The sequence below is a fragment of the Motacilla alba genome, chromosome 9, assembly GCF_015832195.1.
Source record: "Motacilla alba alba isolate MOTALB_02 chromosome 9, Motacilla_alba_V1.0_pri, whole genome shotgun sequence".
Taxonomy (NCBI): Eukaryota; Metazoa; Chordata; class Aves; order Passeriformes; family Motacillidae; genus Motacilla; species Motacilla alba.
Genome location: NC_052024.1, coordinates 19,317,318 through 19,338,898, shown reverse-complemented (window position 1 = coordinate 19,338,898; position 21,581 = coordinate 19,317,318). Strand labels below are relative to the sequence as shown.

Sequence of the window (21,581 nt, the reverse complement as noted above, 5' to 3'; positions counted from 1 at the left end):
GCACCACACATTATATTTCCACACTATTTAAATAATTATTTGCATATAATTTATTTCAATTATTTTCATGCCTTTCGTAGAAGTCAGAGTGTTTTATTAAAAGGTAAAATAAATACTATTTCACAAAAAGCAATTTTACAGGAACCTCACAGTGAATTAATTTCAAGCCAATATAATGAACCACAAAATAAAAATTGCCCCATAAATAATGAAGTCCTTCAATCTTCCCATGCCACCCCATTCCAGCAATCATACTGGTTCACTAAATAATACTGGAATTACTACAGTAATTTCCACCATTCAAATTAAACAGAATGCAACCATTTCATTTATACACACAAATGTCCACAGAACATGAAAGAAGACATCCAGCCTGCAGTCAGAAAGTCACCAAGTTTTCAGGTCTCTTTGGACAATATTCAGAATCTTACAATTTTTCCACCTCAAAACACACCTTGTACAAATGTATTAAAAAAAAAACCAAAACGTTCGAGCTAGAATGATTCAGAGTTAAAAAAAACAGGTCTTGCCTTGCTCTTCCTGAGCTGTTCACAGTTGATTTTTGTTATAAAATTTCTAACAATAATGTTAGAGAAAATAATCATACTAACACTAGGGTCAGAATGTACAAATTGCTGGGTGCTCCACACCACAAAGAATCCAGTTTGGCATCAGACTTGGATAAAGTTGAATGGGTTTGTGGAACTGGTTGCTAAACTGGAAATGGGTGAAGAATGAGTTTTTATTGAGGAAAGCCAACACTGGAGAGAGGGGACAGGTAGCATTACTACCATCAAAACCAACTTCACTCAGGCAATAAGGAGGGGTTTGAGTGGAAAACAGCACAGCATTATTTTACAGGCTTTTTTGTTAAACAAACAAAAAAAATCCTGAATGCATATTCATGAGATGAGAGACAGGAGGTGGCCAACTGAATAACTCACAAATTTCAGTACATAAATACAGCAGAAAAACATCCAGCAGTCTACCTTAGAGTATTAAAAAACCCCAAAACCAAACAACAAAATAAAACTTAAGAATTCTATTAAACCAGTCTGAAATATACCTGATGCAATTTCTAAGTTTCTCCTTATTTCAACCAACTTTGTTGTGATGAAGAGAAATACTGGCATACATTTGTGGAACTACATTTTGTGGTACTTGCACCCTCTATTTTATTCTTGCTCTAATAGGTAAAACCAGTGATCCTGCAAGAATACACACTTGTCACACAGCAGACACAATTACCTCATTTAGGCCACAGGTGACCAATTTTGAGAGATTCTTGTCTATATGTCCTGTGACAGATTCAAAATTCAGATAGATTCAAAACATTCTTCAGTATACTGGGATTTTGTTTGCTCGTGTTTAACAGGCAATAAATTACTCATTTACTTTTGGATTTAAATCTAAACTATGATTCTGCTCCTTAGCACCTTAGACCTACAGTGCACAGAAAGAGAGTTGTTTTTCTTTTTCATTTTTTTAGAATTTTATTGAGACACATTCACTGTTTTTAAATAAAGAAATAACCCATTGAACAAAAGAAGGCCATCAAGAAAACCCCAAGTCCCACTTTATCGTAAGTATTAGTGATCTTTCAAGGCAAAATCCTGAAGGTGAGGAGGAGACAAAAACCTTCTAAAATTTGGGAATCCCCCTACAACTGTCCCAACAACAGAGGGGGCTCCCCACTGTTGGGATGACACTTGCTCTGTAGATGCAGCTCTCACTTCCACCAGCCCAAAACACACTCACCACCTAAATAAAAGTGTAATTAATGGCCTGATGCAAGGCTTTTCCTAGTTATGTCTAGTCTCTCCTGCTTTTCAACAAGCACAAGGAGATACAAATCCTAAAACACTGAACATGGTTATACAGTTACCTCCTTGGGAAAATACATTTGAAAAAGTCTCCCACCATTCCACTGCCCCTGCTCATTTCATTTGCCTTGCTCTAAGCCCTCACTCCACTACTCCTCTTCCTAGCTCTGAGATGTATTAACTTGAAAAAATGTGATTTCAGTGTTTCTACTACAGCAACGCTCAGCAGATGTCTCACATCTCTATTTATACAACTCTAGAACTGGTAATAAACATGACTTTCCTATTGCCACACTACATTTTTTAATGAGACATCATTCCTCGTCTCTGTTTACCAAGAATTACGCTGGCCACAACGAAGTCCTTCTCCCACATTATTACAGCACATAACAAGGGTTTGGAAGGCTGAGTGGAAACTTGTTACTATACATGAAAGAATTCTTAATGGTTAAGGATTGGCATTCTCCTCCCTGTGCCTGTGGAGAGCAGGGCTCCTCAGAGGTGTGCAGGAAGGTGTCTGAGGGGAGGGAGATGCCTGGGAAGGCATCAGGCATAAACACTCAGCCTTTCAGAGCTTATTTCCACCCAGATCCCAACCACAGTGACTTTCACAGGGCTGTGCCAAAGACATTTGTCCAAACCAAGAGCGTGGTTCCTAGATGACGTCAGATGTCTGGGCAGTCAGCCAGCTTCCTATGGAAATGATTTCAATATTGCTGGACTTCAATCTAATTGCATTTATCATATGATTATTTATGTAAGGAGCCAGCAGCTTGTATAGGTAACCTGTATTCTTGAATCTAATAAAATAAAGTATGTTTTGAAACTACAAAGAAGGAGATAGATTGAGCTAACCAGAAATCATATTAAAGTTTCATGCCTTCCTTTCAAGCCACTTATTCCAGAAAGGAACAGATGTTAGCCAAGACAAATACCATCCTTGCTCAACTGGGACTTGGAAAGCCTGATGCAAAGTACAGTATTTTTCTCACCTGCAAATTTGCAATTGTTCCATACCTATAATTATACACTGAATGTAAAATCTTACCCCCTAATACTCATGCTTCATAGCAGGTTCTCACTGCCCCAAGGCTTTGCACAAAATTTTTTCATATATTCCCTTTGTGATCTTTCTCTTAAAATTTTTCTGTAACACACAAAAATCTTCATCCAACCCGGCAAAAAGCCAAACAAATTTGGAGACAGTTATGCCACATTCTGCCACATTACCACTTCTCCTCCCACATAATGTAAAATCAGTAATTCCATGCACACTTTCCTCTCTATCCCTTTCCCCTTTTTTCACTGAAGTTCTACCTGCACACAGTAAGGCACACTTAAACCCAAGAAGACCGATGGGTCCCTGTCCCACAGGCAGTGCCACGTCAGGTGGCCATGTCCTGTAAAACACTCGTGACCCTAAATCAGTTGATTGTTAACAGACAGAACAAGGAAGCTGGTGAAGTTCCCACCACATTAAAGCAGGGCACTGAATTCAGGCATTCATGGAATCTGTGTTCCAAAGGGAAGAGCAAGAAACAGAATTAATGCTACTTCTCCCCTTCCTCTACACTCTTATGGCCCTGGTCTCCTCTTCCAGTCCTCTAAAAGGAAATATGCCTTTACAACACCCCAGTTCAGATATCAAATTCTGGCAGGGTGTTTCCAAGGTCTTTGCTGTCCTTTCTGATCATCCTTCTCTGCTAAATAATATCTCAGAAGTTCAGTGACAAACAACAACAGAAGAACAGCAGAAAAGGCTCCATCCTTCAGCAGTGATTTCAAGATTCAGTGTGTGTCTGAAGGACTGTAATAAAAATGAGCAGTTCACTGCAAATCTCAAAACCTTTCTATGGAAATCTCCAATTTTTTTTCCATAAATCAATTTTGGATTGTTCTCTAAAAATATAAATAGGAAACATAATATTAAGAAAAACTCAAAACCTACACACACAAAACAAATTTTCCTCTGTGGCATTTTTTTGGAGAGGATGTATTTGCAGCAGTGTTAATCACTCATCACTAGGAAGTGTACAGTGCAGGAACCGTGTATGAAGTGTTTGAAAGCATTCTGAAATTTTGGAGAAAAATGTTTATTAAAAATGTTTTGTCATAATTTGTTAGGTATGTCACAAATGTTAGGTAGCACTGATGTATTTTATTTCCACGCCTGTTCTGCTATTTTTACACTTTTGCCTGCACACCAATTAACGGGTTTTTGTCATTTATCGCTTTTTAATACTGCAACACACCCTCTCCACGGTAAGTGGTTCACCAGCCTGAACAGTCTATTAGAAATGCAAAAACTAAGGCTGCCTATGTCAGATTTATGTCTCACACAATAGCCCTACCAACAATAAAAAAACCTCAAACCAACAAAACAAATCCAGAACAAAACCAAGCCAAAAATATCCCCTGCCGACACAAAGATCGTATCTTTGCCAAACTTTGAGCACATGTTCTCAAACAGGAAATAAAGCTTTTCAAGAAAAATTTTTAATAGGTAAAAAAAAAAAAAACAAAAAAACAAAAAAAAACTGACCAGTTTTTCTTGTTGCTGTTATCACAAAAGTTGACCTATTCCAGGTAATTTGGCAAGAAAAGGCAGCCTACTCAATACAAACCTTATCACGCAATGTTTTGGCCTACTTATAAAAAATTATTTGTGATCCAATTTCCTCAGCGGAGTTGTTTTTACAAAGCTTTTCCCCACTGCAGCCACATTTCCACTGGGAGCATAACCAGAAGTGATCACATAAACAACAGAGTTTCTGTGAGGACCATGACCCCACTCGCAGCTTCCTTTGTCCATCCTGAGCCACCACCTCTGTGATGGAGGCAGAGGGATGGACAACCCTATGCACAGAGGAAAAAAAAATAAAAAAAATTAAAAAAATAAGTATTTCCAAGTTTTGTCAAGGATTTTGTCAAGATTAGGCCTAAAACAAAGTCCCAGAGCAAAGCAAACCCCTAGAAAATTAGGCACCAAGAGCTACAATTCCAGATTGGTTTTTGCCTATGGAAAACAGAAGCTGTGACAAGCCTTATTTTGGAAAATTCTAACACAGAACACCACCTCTGATGGAGCCCATTTTCAGTTGTTGCAGTTATTTTGTTGTTACCAGTGTGTGTGCATGGAGCAGTTCACACATATATTTATTGTCTGACTCCTCTGGTAAATTAGTGTAAGTAATTTCTATGCAATAGAGCCGTCTTTTTTAGTAAGTTGTAATAAATAGGGCTGCATAACATTCCACAAGACAACAAAAGGATGGCAGATCCAAATACAGCTCTTTTAAAACAGTTCTTGGCTAAATAAGAAGTTAAGAAAAACCAATAATGGATATAGCTTAATCCTCAACCACCTCACAACAGGCACACAAAGGACACTTCACAGGTAAACACAGAACAGCAAGCATTTAAAAAAATTGTTCATTTTGGTTTATAATTGATTTTTTAAAGCCACATTCTGCTTTTGACTTCAGATATTTTGGGACCAGTTACACAGGGGGAGGGAAAAAAAAAGTCATTTTTAGCCATTTATAACTATACAGCCACACTCTTTTTAAGAGCAGGCCCAAGGCTGTGTGCACAGATCTAACTCTGCTTTCTCCACACATACATTATGCAATGCAATGTGATAAATATGTAACCATGGAGGCACACACTGTGTTGCAAACAGGACGCAGAGCTCCTGGGTGACCCAGGAGAAGGCAGGCTACACCACATTCTAGCTGTGATTCCCTCCCCCCACCATTTCTTTTTCATAATGGTCCAGCACTTGTTCTGCAGCCTTTTTATACCATCTCCCCTCTGAGGTATGTAAATAATTTAGTCAACAGCAATGCATTATGCAATTTATTTTCAGCCAACAGCACAGCCTTCGTTAGGTGCAATTCATGGGAAGAAGCAGTTAATTATGGTAATTCATCTGCAGACCTAGGTGAGCAATTTCACTGTTATTCTGCTATCCTACTTAATATGCATGTGCTGTATGAGAGCAGTTAAATGGCAACTTTCAAGGCTGACATCCCAAACCCTGGTTCCATAACAAGCTTTGAACCTGGGCTTAAGGCAGAGCTACAGTAAACAGGGCTTCTGGGAGGCAAAGGAGTCAATTTACACAAAACAACTTGCAAGCTCAGGGTTTAAGGTAGTCTAGTGAATAGACCTCTACCAGATCCTAGAAATAATTCTATGCTATTGTATTGCACTATTTGTGGAATGGTATGTGATCATATAATTAGAGATCATATAGTACATTCACACAAAGAATACTTTAGGGCTTGCCGGGGAGGGGGGAGGGGACCTCTTTTAAAAAAGAAAATTACATTATCTGGAAATTCAGAGCTAACCTCAACAACTCGGAAATGCTAGCAGAGAGCTTTTTCTTCACAAACTTTAGAAAAAAACATTTTAGGTCTGATTTCTGCCTGAGGAAGAAACAGCTCCAAACAAAACCAGCTGAGGCTTTGAGTCATTAAGGTGTTAAAGCCTAAATAAAATATTCAGGAAAATAGACTGAAATATGTGCAAATATTAAAAAATATCATATTTTCTAAACTGTAGCTCTATGATTGCAATGACAGGGAGGAAAAGACAGCATTTGGTTCAGAAGCAACACTGAAGAAGTGCTTAGAACAGGTGTAGGAAGAATGCCATGGGTTTGGAGGCTCAACCTGAGGAGAGAACAAAGGGCAGGTCCCAGGGAGGGTGGCAGGTTCCTGGAGAAGGGCTGTGCTCCAGCACAGCCTGCTTAACCCCTGTGTTAAGGGGAAGGCTCCACGCTCTTCCCCTGTCCACAGGCCATCCCGAGTGTCCTTGCTGTGTCCTGCCCTTCTGGTGACAGCCTCGCACGGGCACTCCACACCTGCCCTCGGCAGCCTTGGCAGGAGAGCCCTTGATCTTGGGGCTGCTCTCCACTGCTCCTCACCTCCGCCCTTGTGCAGCCCTCTGCAGACTCCACCATCCGGTTCAATGACCCAGCTTGTGTAACTTCCAAGAGCACACAGCTACCGAAGGGCAGGCTTCTGCCAAATCCCTGCCCTCCCCCGGGAAGCACATCAAATCCTGCAGAAACCGCTGGGGCTCCACACGCCCTGGAGAACCAGCACCCAGCTCGGACAGCTCTGCGTGCGCAGCACTGGTCTTCAGCCACAAACCAAGCCTGGAAACCTGAAAACCCCTCCTTGATTAAAAGATTAAAGTCACAAAAACCAAAAGAGAGTCACTGCTTTAATGACAGGAGGCACAGAATTTTATCATGAGCATCCTGAAGGTCTCAGTGGAGCACAGGTCCAAGAAGCACAGTCAGACAGTTTTAATTTAACCTTACATGCTTTGATACAGCCACAGGATGAAAGCGTTCGTGGTCTCTAGTTTGTTTATGACTGACTACATATGCTAGAATGTGCTCTGCCAAAACCCATGGCTAAAACAAAAACCAGCCTTCAAATGGCACAAAACTTCATAAACCAAATAAACAACACATTGCAAATATTTAAGGCTTCCAAGCAAAGGCTACTTCTCTAAAGTCCAACATTTAAACTGGCAACAACACATTTCAGATACTGAAACAAACGAATGGCAAAAAAATCCTGTAGTCCTCAGCATCTCAAATGGTTCATTTTTCTGTTATCCTGAAACACTCAGGGCACTCAAATTATGACTGAGCAAATATACATATCCCTTCCTATTTAAAACAAAAAAAAAAATTGGAAACATTAAATTTAAATCTTTCTGCTTAACCCAGGACTAGAAAACTGTCAGTGCTGAAAATTAGTTTCACAGAGCCTTAATGTGTCTGAAAATGGCTTATTTGATACACATGACAAGCAAATTCCGAAATAAAGGGAAACCCTTTCCCTCAACATGCACACTAATATTTTTCTTTCCTGAAGGTTGGATTACTTCCAGAGAACCTGAATTGACTTCAATGGAGCGATAATATATTTCTTAGGGAGAACATGCAAACTGCCTGAGATCACAAGAAAATGGTTCAACCAAGAAAGGGCTTCACTCAGCTCTTCTAAATATACCAAAGAATCACACTTAAGTGATATTTTTTTAAACAATTAGGGCTTGACTACACCAACAGCTATATCAGCTGATATATAGATATATATTACTCTAAAAAGGAATGAGACACTTTCTTCCTGGAGTCATTCCAAAAAAAATGTGAGCGTACTGTAAATTCCCACTTTTAACTTCAACCCGTGCTGCCAGTGTGTGTAAATACATCTCTGCAAAGTTCAAGGTATTTATTTAAGTGCTAGCAGGACTTTCTTTTCAAATTAACCACAGATACTTGTCAAGGTAGAGTATGGTGAAAATAAGAAAAATCACCATACCAAAGTTCAATTTATTATAGCAAAATCCCAATGTATACAACTTTAGGTACTACTCCCAAAGTGAAGAGACTCCCCAACACTCCCTAAAATTTCATTTTTTCAGCTGATGAAAAATGTCCAAACAACATATGAAAAAAAGATAATTTAACAGTGAATGTCTGTTCATCAGTGTCACAAGCACAGCTGTGACAGCCAGGACCAAGATGTGCTTCAGGAGACACCTATACCAACAAGGAAAACATTCACCAGAAATCAATGTCCTCAGACTGGGAATACACCACTGGCTCCCAGTAAAGGACATAAAAAAAAGATTTTTCATAAAAGCTTGTAAATTAGTTTATAGTTAAACTTATAAAGAAGAATCATTTAGGAAGCTATAAAGGAAGACTCACCCAAATGAAATTACATGCACATGACAAAGATTTATGTGTATTTTATGTATGGGTGAACCCAAGCAGTCAGTACAAGTGTATGTACAGACTGGCTGAGCTATCAGCTGACCCACTGCACTCTGAGGAGATTCTGCCTGATAGCACAGCTGAGATAAGGAGTTCATGGCCCACCCTTACCTAACCACGTTCACTCCAATGGCTCAGCCACAGCCTCCACAGTAGCAACACCAGTGTTTGTGGAGCCAGGCTGTAAACTGGTGCAGCAAAACTACCTGGACTTTAACCCCCTCTCCCCACCAAAACAGCTGCTGGGTTTAACACATCCTTCCAGAGATGATGTTTTTAGGACCCATAGATCTGTCTCAGCATGGCAGAGGACTCAATACACCACATTAGAGGATAGAAACTCTTTTGTGCCTCTGCTCCATCAAGAACAGGGTCAGCTCAAGGGTCCCTGCACCCCCTTTCCCATCCCCAGTGCTGGGATAAGTGGCTGCTTGTGTAGCTGTTCTCCAAAACCCATTCCTGAAGTGGCTCCACCAAGAAAGTTCCACCTTTCCTCACTCCCAAAACTGTGCCAGGGTCCATAAAAAGTGCAGACATCTGAAAACTTCATATAAGGTTGCATTTCCACATTACTAAGGACAGAAATATGCCTAAATTTATGAACCAAGTAGCCTAATTTCAACATGTCCTGGCATTAGTAGAAAATATTTCCAATGTGAAGGACCACATTCGGTCCAACAGAAAACTAAAAGACACAGACAAAACCTATAAATTAAAATGGAGTACTTGCTTAAACCTGAAAACTCCAAGTAAGCAGATACTGAAAAATTAAACAAAAGCCACTTTACACTGCTACCTACATAGCCTTTCACCAGACAATCTCGGGGCACTGAACTGGTCTGAAAAAGCTCCTGTTAAGTATTAAATCACTGGTGCATGGGTGAATTTGTTAATCCATTTGCGAAGGTCACACAGCGGCAGAAATAACAGATAATCCTGACACCAGCTTTCTGTCCTAATCATTATGTGGACAGAAAATCTTCAGTGATGTAAACAAAAAATAAAGTAAACACAGTTATCTGTCACATACTCTTATATTAGGTCAACTCAGAAAAGCAAAACTGTGGGTGTGGGGAGTGGAGGTGTCCCTCTGGGGATCCACCACAGAGCTAGACAGGCCTGTGGATGTAAATGTATGGAGAGAATTTATACCCAGAAAGTAATTCCATAATTCCCTCTATCAAGCAGTTCCTATGAAGGGACTGCGTAAACAAACTGCAGTCACGCTCAAGAAAAAAAAAAAGTCTGAAAACCTTGAGCAGTAACCCACAGAATATATTCCACTGCTGTATTACACCCACATTAGGATGCCAAAAGTTTGCCATTCATCCTGCATTGAAATTAAAGCAGTATTTTACAGACTGCCTGCAAGCCACCCAAACTGGGGAAGTTTTCTAATACCAGAGAGCAGATGGACACACAGCTGACACTGTCGACACGCAGTCAAGATTGCTACGAGAATTTCTACCAGCTTGAAAGTTTCTACCACCTTCCGTGCCATTGCATATGAAAGCAACTTGGTAATACCTATGTGGAGCTCTGACAACTCAAGATCATTTTGGTGAGCAGTCCTGTAGAGGTATAAAACACACTGCAAGCACTAGTTTCCAAAGAGGAAAAGGCAAGACTATATGCTGATTAAAAAAAAAAAAAACCACAAAAAAAACCAACCAAAAAAAACCCCTAAGCTAAACAAACAAAAAAAAACCCCAAACCACAACCACATTTATTCTACAAATCAAAAATACTGGACCAGACAATGAGCTACACAGGCATTGTTAAGATGTACTAAAAACAATAACATAATAAAAATCACTGTAGGCAGGGAAGACTAATCTTTCTGCTCTTCCTTAAGCAAAACTCACAGCAATTTCAATGGAATTCTCCCCCAGATACGGCTGGATGACTACATCCACAGCCTACACGTGCCAAGTCTGCTCCTGCAGCCAATCTCTACTGCATCCATCTTAGTTACACTACACATATCCTGATTACAGGGATTTATAAACGGCATGAGTAATTGAGAGGTGAGCCACAAAACTGTGACTTCAGTATAGATGAGGTCCACTATTATTGTCTCAAGTGTCACCAGCCTTGTGGTAAAAGACTTACACCTAGAAGGCTTTCAAGCAAAAATCTTTTACTGACTTTCTCAAAAGCACATTCTCCATTCTCTCAGTCCCCAGCACATCCACTGTGCAGCCAGAACACCAGCCTCTATCCATAGGGTTTGCTGGGAAATGAGGTAGGAGAGAGTTTATGACCCATTAAGTCACCTGTGTTTATTTTCTTAGGTTCTGGACAACAAGACATGAAACAAAAACGGTGTTTAGATATCAAGCAAGAAAGTGTTTTATCATGCAGTTTCTGGACGTGAACTCTTTAAAGACAAATGGCTCGGCTCCGAAGTCACAGTTCCACACAGGACAAAGGCGCCTGTGCGCACGTCCCAGCTCGCAGCCTCAAAGCCCTGTTTGTTCACCCAGAACAATGGGGCATGTGACTTGTCAACACTACCCACAATAAAAACAATAAGATAAGGCTGCCACTGATTTCACGATGACTGACTTTGTTTTCACTAATTTTAAGTCACAATGTCAATAAAAACTTCTTGCATAAAACCCCTTATTTTGAAAAGCCCAAAGCCAACCCCACCTTGCGCCGAGGTTTTCACTCCAACTTCCTCAGCTTTTTGTGTCTGCACTAAAAGCTCACACCAACTCCCTCCAAAGCCTCCCTCTGACTTCACCAAGAGTTGGATCAATGCTATATGCCCAGAGCCAAGATTATTTTTATCATATAAGTGCACTGCCAAAATTTGTCCTCTGCATTTCCTGCCCTATGTGCCCATCCCAGCCACCCATGTGCCCGCAGGCAGGCCCCTCGCTCACCTCCTGCTCGCTGCCAGGGGCACACACAGCAAAATGAAACTTCCCCAGCAGCCCAGCAGGTTTTGCTCCACCACTGACTCAGGCTACATCATCCAAACCCATTCAACCCCTCCAGTTCAAGAGGGCTACCTAGGACTGAGTCCTGCATATAAATTTAACATTTTGAGAAAGAGGAAGAAAGCAGAGAAGACTCAGAGAACAGAAGCAAAAACGCACCAATTTCATTTAAAGGACTGACAAGAGAACAGATGGGGAGAACGCAAAAGAAAGAGTTCAAAATAACAAAAAGGACGGAGAAAGCTCAGGGGGAAAAAAAAACAAACCCAGAAAAAACCAAAAACCAACAGGTGGGGAATGACTAGAAAAATCAAATAAAGCCTTAGGATGGGGTAAGAATAAAATGGTGCCAGTTCACTACACTTATTTGCCACTTTCCCACTAGAGCATGGACAAACAGGGCCAAGAACAGAAGGCAGAACCACCCTGACACTTGGAAGGGGTTAATTCAGAAAGAAAAAAAGCAACACAATCTTGCACCACTTGTCTTTTTATCACACGGGGGGAGGCTTGTGGGGTTATTTTAATTACACAGAACAGCAGTAAGCCCAGCAGCATCAGATTAACAAATACAACTAGGCAGCAACAGGCACACTAAAGTACATTGCAGTTCCAAACTTTCACCATTTACAGGAACATTAACACAAATGAAACCTTACTAACCTGATCTCTGAATGTGTTTTTAAAACCTGTGCATTTCTTTCATTTCACCTTGAAAAAACTCCGTTCCACAAGCAGGTAGTTACAGGGTTACAGGCCCAGGCCACAGCTGGGAAAGTGGGAGGCACATTAAGCACATAATGAAATTTCACATAGTCTAACACCATCAATGGAGCTTTCTGGAGCTCTGCAGCAGTGTCCAACACACACAAGCCTTGCTGCTGGCACAACAGCCAGATCTCAGCCTACGTAAGGGACGTTCTCCTAGCCGGAGTCTGACACTGCATTTCATATACCCTCCGAGCCTCACGTATGAAGTCATCCGTAGCGTCAAAGAGCAAGTCAAAACACATCCAGAGTGTTTTCCCTGGCTACCTCTGAAAGTTTCCATCCCTTTATCTTTCGTGTATTTTATGTTTTAATTCTTCCCACCATTTCTGTCGATACGCACAGGATCTCCAGAAGTCCCCAGCACACGCCAGCAGTGAGTATATCTAACGTGGGACCTCAGCTGTGTTCCAGGCACTGGGACAACAGCAGACTGATGGGAAAATTGAATTTGGTGCTTTCACAACCTGCCCACAGAACCTCACAAAGAGAGGGTTCATTTTTTAAGACAAAAGCAATGCCCATCTTACCAGAAAATAATACACCTAGGAGGGCTGTGGTGCCCAGGCACCTCAACGGGATGACCCAGCAGTAAAGAGGGCTTTTTGTTTTATTTTAATAGAAGAGACTCTTAAAACTTAATTGCTAATGCATGTAATGTGTATTATATCTACTGTAAGAAAGAATCTTACAAAGGGCCTTGATGAACTAGGATAAGTAAAAAGTAACCTTGCACATGTAGACAGCAGAAGAACCAGCTAACGAGGATTTTGCCAACAGCAAGATAACATTGATATTTCTAATGCAATCAAAGGCCATTCACAGTCTGCCCTGGAAGACATTCACAGAAATACAAAGCATTTTTCTTACAACTCAAACAACTGTGACAAATATTTACTGTAAAGGCAAAAGCTGTTGAAAAAAAAAAAGAAAAATAAGTTGGTTTCTATTAATCAGCTACATTTAGATATCTGTTCCTGCTATCAGATCAAGCTCATCAAAACTGCTTAGTAGGTTGTTTCATTGTATTTGTGTTAAAGCGCTGTCACAACTTAACATATTGAAGTTTCATATTGCTGAATTTTTTCATGCCCACAATGGTAGATACTTACAGTCTAAACAACACACCAGATTGCGAAATTTAGTTGTGCCTTCAAAATAAAGCGGAAAATCAGGTACCAGGCATCAAGAAAACATTCATGTATTTCAGCAAGTACAGACCCCACTTCTATAAACCCCAGCTTTGTTGCACTGGCAATGGGAAACAGCTAATCCATTGCTACACAAGATATGCTTCTAGCACAATTTATTTGATGTCAGCATTAATAGATGGTTTGACCACACCGTCCCTCATTTTCCTTCATCCACATTAGTGCTAACTTTGTTTTATAAGCACATTAAAAAGTATAAAATCTGATACTTTAGAGAATCCCAAACATCATTGTGGCAAAAAAAAAAAAAAATCCATATTTTTTACAAAGCACTGCCCAATTAAAATTTATCTCTAAGAGTCTGTATTTAGGAAAGCACGTTTGTTTTGATACACCGGCAGAAATTTCTGCACTAGAGAAGAATGTGAACATCCATACAAAAATTAGTGGTGATTCATTGTTTAGCAGTTGTCTTCCCTTTACAGCACACCGCAGACTGAAGGACACGTTGCCAAACTGAGAGCACCAATACTTCCTTTAACCTAATATAGGACAAATAAATACACTTCAACAGCTTCTAAATCCTGCACGTCCTACTTTTTTGACCCAGATCTCTTGTTATTTCCCCCATAGGTCTATGCAATATCAAAACTATTTTTTCCCCACAAATTTAGACAACCTAAAAGAGGAAAAGTTCTCATGCTTACTGTGAGCTAGAGAGACCAGGAAGCAGGGGGGAGGGTCAGACTCACTCATCTCTCTCAAGATCAATCAGTATTTTAAGGTAAGCTCCTCTCTCAACTGCTGAAATTAATGGCAAAAACGCTCACTTGTCCAATAGGACTGTAAGTTAGACCAATATCAATAATAAATGAAAAATAATGACATCTTTTTAATAGTATTTTTACAAAGCAAAATAGTATTTTCAGAAGTCATGCTGACACTCGAGCATGAATCAAGTCTGTCCAAAAACCACTAAAGAGCTATGGAACTTGTTATTCCACTCCTTGGCCAGCCTGGGCAACTTATTCCAGGAAATCAAACTGTCTCCTCTTTGCCTGGTACTTTTAGGGAACCATCAGGGGACTCAAATCTGCCTCACATGCGCTCACCATCCGTAATTCCCCGCTCAGTTTGCTGGCAATAGGTCACCCACGTGAAGAGCCTGTACTTTTAACATTGTTAATGTCAAATGGATGCAACTTTCAGGATGGGTTCTATTTAGGACTCTAGCCCTTGTCAATGTCTGTGGTTTTGGCACCGGGTACAGTACTTAGCACTACATTTTCACAAACAGTAAATATTTGACCCTTAACTCATAACCCTGGAAAAATGCTCCAGGAATAGGCAGCGCAGAGATCTTTTCTGTAGCTCTCTGGTTGCCACCAACAGGCACATAGCTGTGCACAGAGCAAAGTTTCCACTTTCACAGTCCCAATTCATAAAAACCTACCATCAGCCTGACGTCAGTGGGGTGAGAGGGAGCTCTGCGTGGAGAGGCGAATGAATCATTCCCCAAACCCACAACGGGTTAAAAGGAGCACCAGCATTACTAAAGGGACAGCTGCTCACCTGCCCTGCCAGGCTGGCAAAACTCCTGCCCCACTGAAGGGGAAGGGAAGGTCTGCTACCCTCACCCCACCAGCTCAAACTTCCAGCCACGTGCCTCCAGCGATCCAAAATGACACCCAGCGTGTCTGCAGATGGCACATGGGTGTAGAGAGTGTCTGTAACACACTGACACTGAACAGAGCCTCGGATCATAAAACAAAAAATCACACACAACTGCTTTCTCTGGATGATTCTGATTTTTTTACTGCTAGACATTACTAGTAAGCAAGATTGCTCCTCTGCAACATGGAGACTTCAGAATTACAACAATAAACACAAGTCAGAGCACACAACATAGCCTTTTACTAATACTGCTCCCAGCAACAGAAACTACACCCTCACGGGAGTTTGCAAAAGCCTGCAAACCACACACAAGAGTTGATTTTTAGAAATGCTAAGCACACACAGAGACTGCCAACTTCACATGCAACTGCGGGGACTCAGCATCTTTGAAAATAAGACTACTAATATCTTACTTTAGAGATGCAGACGCCAGCTTATACTCTTCTTAAGAGGAGTCAAGCTTGCACCAAGCCCTACTACAGCACAAATTCAGGGACCAGATCCCCACTGCCACCAATCTCCAGCTCCTGGAGGCAAGCAGGATACAGAGAGCACCAGGAAGGGCCATGGGCAGGCACTGAACCACACAGCCAGGCTGACACCCACTCTCCCTGCATTACTCATCCTCAAAAAACGGTGTGTTAGGCCAATAGCATACCTACGGATGTTGCTTCCGGCATTCCAGCTAACATATTCCAAAGGACCTCAGTATCTCCACTTAGCACCGAGTTTGGCCATGCACAATTATATCCAAATTAAATTGACACTCTTTGAAAGACATTGCATATATGGGCCAAGACAATTCCATGACGCTGCCCCTCATCACTTTGGAGCTTCTTTCAGTAAGTTCTTCAGAAAGCTACACCAATTCACCAGACTTTCTGATTACTATTTCTACAGGTAAGGAAATACACTCAAGAGTCTTCCCTGCAATCAGCCCATCCAAGAAGCAAGTGAGCAGGTGTGAGCTGCAACACCAGCAATTTCTTTCACTCCTTGGCTAGCCAAGAGAGCAAAATCCTACACACCCAACCAGTGTGTGCATTTTCCCCTATAATTACACAACCTCCAGCTTGGAATGACCACTTACTTCTTAACAAGGCAGAATTATTTTTAAGGCTCCTTATCAATACAAAAAGTTAAGTCTAAAGGATGTCACAGAAAGAATAAGTGGTAAGGTACTAAAGACAAAGGTTTCAGAGTGTAAGCTGAGTTACGGTTCTGTAGATCCTGCCGAACCAAAGACACACTTAACCTGAGCTCAAACAAGGCCACTAAGACTCCACGGCACTTTGTATAAACAAGCTCAGCCTTGTTTTCATTACGAGTGGGAAGGAAAGGGCCTTCTCATCTTGGATTAGATACCACAAGACGGAACCCTAAGAAGTTCACCAGTTTTGATACAAATTGGCAATTTCCAGACCAGACTTCCAAACCTTTTCACTCAAGCCATTAACTCTCCCAAAGTGAAAGCTAAGCTGACTCATTTTCACTGCTTCTTACCTCCAGTTAGCTAATTCAATATGCAAAATTAAAGGAAAGCCAATATATCCCCCCCTACAATTTCATATCAAAAGATATTCCTTATTCCTCATTTCATTGTCACACTTTATCTCAGAAGAAACCAATTATGAAATGAATAAAGCAGTCTCCATCCACTCTGGTCAGGATCACTTGAACCTTTTTCTAGTAAAGTCACTCATCATTAAGTGACTTTACAGAAATTAAGACCATCTAACTTCATACTTCAGAACTTAAACTGAGCACATTTGGGACAGGGGTAGCTAAATCAATAGCAGAAACATAGAAATGGTTTCTTCATCACCTGTTAATTTGAAGCTACTACATTAATGCAGCAATGCAACTCAAAAAGAGAGAGGAGCTGTCAATCATAGCTCCTAATGGGAAGCTCCTGACACTCCTTCACCTAACACAAACACTTAAATTTGTATTTAAAAATGAGCATGCAATGAGTATATTCTCAGAGCAGCTACTTTTTGCAGGAGCCAAACATGCATAATTACAGACTGTGCACACACACACACTTTCACTTCTCCCCCAACCTGCAGCTACTTGCATGAGCTGAGATGTTCAGGGCACTAAACACAGTCATTATTACACCCTGAACTCTGGGTGCAGGCGTGTGCAAACACACACCTAGTGAGGATGGTCAGCACACAGACCAGTATCACAGCACTCCACAGGAACAACGCGAATTAGATTGTCAGTGACTCACACTTGGGTACGACACATCTCACTATCGCAATATTGCAGTATTGACACAACACCGGCCTGCAGGACACCCTGTCCTTGCCCTCCTCTCCAAAGCACAGACCACACCACTTTACCACCACCACCTTATCCCAGCTGGGAGGGGAAGAGCTGGCGGGAGACTTGTGTCTGTCTCTCCTCCGCCTGCCAGCAGTGTCCTCGCCAGCAAGGTGTCAGAATTCACACGGGCACCACAATCCTCAGCAGCTGTGGGACCAGGGGGACAGAAGAGACAGGAAAAGCAAGCAAAAACTGGAGGGGGGACTGTCACTTGGGACTCCCAACGAGCAGAGGAATTAGTGATGAAAAGGTGTCACACCCGCCACTACCTCAGCCTTCCGAAACACTTTACAGTGCTGCTGTACCAAAAGAGCATCAGCGTAATGAAAGATTCACGTCCTGCTGCCCACCACTAATACAAAACACACCCAGCTTCTGGGAGCAACTTCAGAGACAGCTGCAGAGCTCATTCAGCTGAACGAGACCACTGATGTTCACAAAGCCGTGTGTTTTACAGGACTTCCTGGCTTCTGCACGATTACATCCTTGTAGGATGTGGGTCTTTACTGCCACTACAAAACTTATAACAGCAAACACGTTCTGACTCAAATGTGAAGTCCACATTCTACTAAATTCCAGACCAAAATAAAGTTAGGTAAAATAACTCAGTTTGCTTTACATTTTCAGATCTGTTCTTCCTAATGTAAAACTATTATCTGAAAACAACATTATCAGCAATTTTGGCCATTTCCCCTAATCCATCCAGAGCCTCTTTATGCTTAAGGCTGTAGCACTTTTTAGCATCAAACTCTTTCATGATGGGAAAATGACTATGAAGTATTGCTGTTGGGTACTCAGTGCTTATACTCCGCCTTACAACTTCAAAGCAGTGCACAAACATCAATAATTACCATATATAGAGTAAAACTGAAAGAAGTATTCATATTAAAAAGGAAACTCACAAGAAAAAAAAAACTTAACTACCTGTTTGAAGGGGGGGAAAAGCTTAAGCAACAGAATCTTCTGTAATTATTGTATTCTTTATGCTAAAACACGCATTATGGCTGTGCACGTTCAAACAAACAAAAACTATACACTCTTGCAAAGTCTTAAAAATAAATCATAAAGCCCAAAAGCCAAACCCCAACTCCTTTCATACATTTAAATTACATTTCCTTCTCCTTTCTTCAAAGAATGAGAGCTAAGTGTTCTCCAGGCGTTCCCAATAACAGTTTGGGAGGCAGGCCACCACGCTCCCAAGACAGAGTACCAGAAAGCACAGTTCTCATGGAGAAAAATCCAACTTCCCCCAAGAAAACTTAAGATAGCGACAGTGCACAGGCTCAGGTGACATTAGGTAAATAATACAAAATGTTGCCAGTCCATTAGACCTCAAACAAAAACAAAGGGAAAAAAAACTAGAGAAAACCACAGAAAGTTTGTTTCGATCAATTACAGGGCACCACCTGTGCCCTAAGCACCATCAGCAGCCCCTTTTTTTCAATGGAAAAGGGCAAAAACCCCTTCACAGCTCATCCACAAACACATACCCACTCACTTAAATTTAAGGACACACACAGGAGCTTGCAGTCCAGTCCTCATTTGGAATATATGCCAAAAAGCCCGTCAACACACATGTCCAAAGGAAGGCCCCAAACCCAACATGCGAGCCTCACATGGACAAGCCTTTGGGTTACTCAGAGCAAGAAGAGGGCACCAAACTGCCCCAAAGCCCAGGTACAACCAAACCCCAAATACCAACTTTGCACATGGTGTCCTTGCTGCTAAAGGGGCACAACTCACAACACCCAAAGGGCAGAGACCGTCAACAGCAAAGAACCTTTTTCAAGCACACAACGTGCTCAGACATTTATTTTAGCACAGAAGGACAGCAAAGCAAGTCAGACAAGCCCACAAAACTCTTTTTTTTTATGCAACAAAGACCTGTTTCTCCTGATCATGCCTCCCATGCCTTAACAATAAGGAAGGAATATGTTTTGTGATCCCCTCCCCCATAAATCAGTTAGGAATTTGATTTACACAGACAGGAAAACGAGGAAGTCGAGCACACTGGAGAGTAGTAAAAACTTCACCAGCAAACTTCACTTTCCTACACAGCGACCTACAAACCAAACTTTCCTCCAGACTCACGTGTCATCTGCAGCAACCAGCCCCTGCCATAAAGCACAGACAAAGTTTTGCTGTTCTGGGGATAAAGACAAGCGAGGGAGAGACTTTTATTCTGTCAAGCTGCCTTAAAAGGAAATTCGGTGATGAAAGATTAAATTCACCTGGAACAACACGATAAATTTTAACCCTTTCGAGGGTACAACAATAACAAGACACATATTTCAGGACTTAAATCCTCCACCAAGAAAACAGCACACACCGCATCAACCCGTGCGAGCCCCTCCAATTGATGCAACACACAATTCACACCAGGGTTTCGGACAGGGATAAGCCCCGGGAAGGAGAGACGCTGGGAAATGGGGAAAGAAAAGCTTATTTTATGCCCCGAACCGGGCTCGCTCCCTGCCACCGCGGGGCATTGCACGAACTTCGCCGGCGAACTGATCAATAACTTGGCTCTGGGGGGAACACCGGGAATGGCCCGGGGGTGGGGGTGGGGGTGACTCCCCTCCCCAGGAACGGGGAGTCGGGATGGGGGAGAACTCCGCCGAGTGGGGGAGGGGAACGGCCTCCCCTCCCCCATCCCGACCCGGCCCTGCCCCCCCCTTTCCCCTCCCCCCCCAAAGTAAATATGCGGGAAGGGGGGGAGGGGAAGCCGCTCTTCCACGCAAATCGGGCTAAAAATAGGCCTCTCGCCATGGCTCCGGTGTGCCATTCGCTGCCGAGGCCGGTGTCCCCCCCATCCCCCGCTCCATTAAACCTTTTCTTTTTTTTTTTAATTAAAAAAATGAAGGCGGGTGGGGGAGGGGAAGCCAGCAGCGCGGGGTGGGGGAGGGGAAGGGATAAATACGTCTATATATATATGTGTGTGTCTGTATATATATATATATGTATATATACAGATATTAATAAAAATGGGGGGGGTCACAGAGGCGTTCTGGTCCCATCCCCCTCCCGCCTCCACCGACACAGCCAGGGCGGCCGCCCCCACCCCCATCCCCGGCCCCTGCCCGCCGCCGGGGCTCGGAGCCCCCCGGTTCTTACCTTGCGAGCGGCTGCTCCCCCCTTTCCCAGGGAATGGAGGCACGAGGAATTCACCCTGGATTGTCTCTCCTCCTCCCGTGTGTTTTATACGGCCGCGTGTATATACGCGCACATCCCTGCCTGTGTGAGTGTGTGTGTGTACACGCGTATAGTTATCGATTATATATATATATATACACACACATTTATATATATATATGTATTTTTAAGGTGTCCACACCGAGAGGAGGAGGAGAAAAAAAACACCAGGAAAAAAAAAAACCAACAAAACCACCACACACACACAGGAGGAGGAAGGAAAAAAAATACCCAGCGCGTAGCGCTGTGATATTCAATTATATCCGAGCCAGGGGCCGGGGGAGGGGAGGGTGGGGAGGGCGGGTGGGGGGGGGAGGGGGGACTGGAGATTAAGTCCCGAGGAAGGAGGGGGGGGGGGGGAAAAAAAGTAATATGTGTGTGTGTGATTGAGATTGAGGAGGGATCGGGGCGGAATGTGGGAGCTGTTACTGGGGGAAGGAGCCAAGCGGCGCGGAGCAGCCGGCGGCCCGCAGACACTCCGGGTGCCCGGCCGCGCCGAAATGGGCGCCGGCGGAGGGAAGGGAAGGGAAGGGAAGGAAGGGAGGGAAGGAAGGAGGAAGGGAAGCAGCGGAGCCGGGAGGCGAGGCCAGGCGAGGAGGAGCGGCCCGGCCCGGCCACACAAGCCCAGCGCGGGGGTCGGGGAGGGGGACCCGCTCCCTGACGCCTTCCCCGGCAGTGCGGGAGGGGAGGCGGCCGCGGGCAAAGGGAGGGAAGCGGAGGGGAGGCCGCCCGGGCACGGCAGGCCCCAGGCCGCGGAGCTTTTCTAGGAAAGACATTAAACTGCGCTGCCAACAGAGCTTATGTAAATGCAGGATGTAACATGGTGGTTTTGCCTCTCTCCTCGCAGCCCGTCGCGGTTGGCGATGGCACCCGGCACCGGGATCCG

The 21,581-nt window shown here is 42.8% G+C and overlaps 1 protein-coding gene across 4 annotated transcripts in view; it reads right to left on the bottom strand.

The window, feature by feature from the left end:
- The window catches only part of TBL1XR1 (TBL1X receptor 1), a 103,881-nt gene extending 82,848 nt beyond the window's left edge, over positions 1–21,033 (bottom strand). For 2 of the 4 annotated variants that reach the window (XM_038146530.1, XM_038146533.1), the window contains exon 1: positions 20,618–21,033. The gene's annotated coding sequence lies outside the window, so the exon portion shown is untranslated. Of the gene's footprint in view, positions 1–19,594; positions 20,106–20,617 lie in introns of those variants that run through there. The other 2 variants (XM_038146531.1, XM_038146534.1) reach the window with 1 other exon arrangement.
- Positions 21,034–21,581: the final 548 nt, after the last annotated feature.